The 3,591-nt window shown below is 36.5% G+C and overlaps 1 pseudogene across 1 annotated transcript in view; it reads left to right on the forward strand.

Moving 5' to 3' along the window:
- Positions 1 to 3,591, forward strand: part of LOC105814913 — an 11,592-nt pseudogene that overhangs the window by 6,438 nt on the left and 1,563 nt on the right. The gene's annotated exons all lie outside the window — the stretch shown is intronic.

Raw genomic sequence — 3,591 nt, forward strand, 5'->3', positions numbered from 1 at the left:
TATACAGTAAGTCTTCACTTAACATAGGTGATAGCTTCTTGGGAACTGCCACTTTAAGTGCAACAATGTATAACAACGAATTTTACCATAGGCTAAATCGAATAAAAAAGAGTTAAGTTCCTACTGCATTTCCTGTTCACAAAAACATTACCAAACTTCTAAATAAAGATCCAAAACACTTCTAATGTTAAACATTGAAATAAATGTGAGCTACACATACATTTAAGAAAGTTTAATAAAAACATGTAACATCATTATCGATCACCCAATTTTTGGTGGATCAGTGAGTGGCAGTGGTCCTATCATAGTGGTGGTGGGTTAAATCAAAAAATAAGTGTCAGTAAAATGAAAATTGTAAGGAGCACCTTTTGTCATCACAAAGTTCAAAATCAAACGATAATATATATGGTGGGCTCACTCAGTGCTTTTATCCCATAACATTTATTGTACATTTATGTGATTATCATATACTTTGGGGTTTTTATTTTACAATAATTTACATTCATTCATTTTCCAACCTGCTTACTCCAGTTCAGGGTTGCAGGTGGCAAAGCCCACCACAGTGGCACAGGACACAAGGCAGGAACCAGTCCTGGACAGGATGGCACTCTATTTCAGGACACGCTCACACACACACCCATCCCCCAAACACACTCACTCAGACTGGGACAACCAACCCGAAGTGTACATCTTTGGAATGTGAGAGGAAACTGAATACCCAGGGAAAACACACAGACATGAGAAGACCTTGGAAACTCCACACAAACAGTAACCCCCACCCCGAGAATTGGCTTTTTTTCCTCGTCAATGTTATAAAGAAACAATATTGATTGAACTGTTATTCAAGGACCTGCTCGCTTTCTATGTGTATTTAATAATATTTGTTTTTATATTCTGTTCATTTAAAAATCATCTAAACTACGCTTAGTTATCATTTTTATTGATGCTCAGATTGTTCCACCTTTGGTCAGACAAAGTCCCTGCAAGCTGTCTCAATAATATAAGACAGATGTTTGTATAAATTGCATGACAAAATGTTCCAGGTTTATCTTCCTCCCTCAAACCTGAAATCATCCACTTCTCTAAGGAATCAGATTCCTTTAAGTGGGAAATGGTACTTTGAGATCAGAATTTGGAGGATATCAGGTAACCAACTGAGTATTTTGAAAATCACTTAATAAAGGGAAAAATAAAATATTCCCACCTTTCTGTGTGACTTTAGGCAAAATATTTGGGACACTTTTCTCATCTGTTAAATGGGTTTGCATTTTTGTGATATTGTGAAATATATATTTGGTCTTCAATCCTCTTTCCTGGCATACAACTCTTAAAATCCTCAGAAACTCCAAAGTGATGTTTCTTTTTATGCTAATGATTGAATGATGGCTGGAATCCCTTAGGTAGCTTCAGGATGGGGGCTGGTCAGCTGAAAGACCAAGGAAGGATTAGAGGATTAGGACTTTCAGCCCCATTTCCCAACCTCCAGAGAGGTGAGAGGAGCTGAAGGTTAAGTTTATAACCAATGGCCGATGGTTTAATCAATCATGCCTATATAATGAAGTCTCCATAAAAACCTAAAAGGACAGAGTTTGTAGAGCTTCCAGATAGCTGGAGGGTGGCACTCTAGGGATGGCGTGGAAGCTCCTTGACTCTTCCCTTACATGTTGCCATATGCATTTCTTCATCTGTATCCTTTGTAATATACTTTGTAATGTCAACTGAAAAACGATGAGGTTCATAAATTAGGAAACGAGAGCTATATTTCTCATAACGTGTTGCAGCTCACAGGCCGGTGATCTTGCAGGCTGGGAAGCAATAGCCTCAGGCAGAAGCCAAGAGCATGTACTTACTGGGAATAGTATGGGAGCAGGAATTTATGATGAACCAGGTGGCCAAATAAAATATTTAATAAGGTATAGGAGGTGTCATGAATCTTTATGAAAGAAGAAGCATGTGTATGCACAATTGAGCTTCATGCCCCTTTATAGGTTGCAAAAATGGTGGCCCCTTTAGAGGTACAAAAAATGGTGGCATTAGCATGATCTAAGAGTGGAATTCTCAGCACTCTGATGTCAAAAGGTGAAGCAGAGGACACAAAAACCCTTTGTGCATCCTCCCTAGACTGGCCAGAACCACTCCCCTTATCAGGAAGGAATGTTGGTCAGTTATAGTGCTGAAACTGCAAAAAGTGAGGAGCCGCATGAGGCAGTTGATCAGCAGTGGAGCAAGTCTTTTAAGAAAGGCTGGTTCTGTTTAATCCTTAGGGAAGAAAGTCTAATAGTAGTTAACAAGGGAGAGGGTATAATGAAATGTGTCTGATTTCTTGTCCAGTCACGGCTGGGGACTCATTTGTAAGGTTTTTCTGGGGCCTTCTTGGCCAAGAAAGGGTCTGTTAAATCAGTGAATGAGTTTAGGATTTTATTTTAGTTCACAATAATAAACCAGCATATATAAGTTTCCCTGAATTCTGTGAGTCGCTCTAGTAAATTAGTCAAATCCAAAGAGCAGGTTGTGGGAATCCAGGCTTGAAGTGGGGGCAGTCTTGTGGGACTGAGCCCTCAACCTGTGATATCTAAGGCTGTATCTCCCGGATCATAATTAAATTAACTTAGAGGACATCCAGCTGGTGTCTGCTGCTTGGTGTGTGAGGAAAAAAAACCAACACATTTGGCCAGAGAAGTCTTCTGTGTTTACTGTTGTTGTTGACTGAGAAAATAGTATAAAGCACTTTCAGTTTTTGGGTCTTTTTCCACCGACTCACATTTAGAGTCATTTTGAAGATTAAATATGTGTACCATAGTGACTAATATACAGTGTTCACTCAACAAGCATGAGATAAAATTTAAAATTTTTATGAGAAACAAACTACTACAGAGTTTTGGGTATTTATGAATATTTTGATATTTTTGGCCTGCATTTTCCTTTATTTCTCATGAGAATAATGCCAAACTTTCAGATTACATTCAATCCTAATACATATAGACCTAAATAGGGCCCAAGTACCCTAAATATGTTCAATAAAAACCTCAGATAATATTTGTATTCTGCAGATGGTTATGTCATATTACATTTATTAATTTTATTTTAAATGTACTGATCATTCATAAATTACTAATGATTCTAATTTAGCATTAAAAACTTGCAAAAATCCTATCTCAAAAAATCCATTATTGCTACTACTAGTCTTGTTTATATGATTTGTTACACAGTACTTCTATGATTAATCATAGCGTATTTTAGGACACGTGTATAAAAATGTAATTCTGTGTTACTTATTCTATACTATGCATTTAAAAAAGTAATTCTGTGTTACTCATTTCTATTACTCAATAGAATAGAAAGCGCATTTATTTAAAATATTACAATGACTTTTGATCCTTCAGAAAAAACCTGAAAAAGAAACAAAAAGGGAAAAAATCCTATCCTTTCAGTAATTAAATAGAAAAAAGATGTTTAATCCTGTTGGAAGAGGAAACAAGAGCAATAGAATAATATTCTGGAAGCTGTGGAATCCTACAAAGAAACTACCATCAAATATTGTTCTCAAGGATTATGGTGCTGCTGTTGAATTAAAAATTTAGAGTTTAATTA

This window comes from Propithecus coquereli, unplaced genomic scaffold (genome assembly GCF_000956105.1).
Source record: "Propithecus coquereli isolate 6110/MARCELLA unplaced genomic scaffold, Pcoq_1.0 Scaffold31, whole genome shotgun sequence".
In the NCBI taxonomy this organism is placed as follows: domain Eukaryota; kingdom Metazoa; phylum Chordata; class Mammalia; order Primates; family Indriidae; genus Propithecus; species Propithecus coquereli.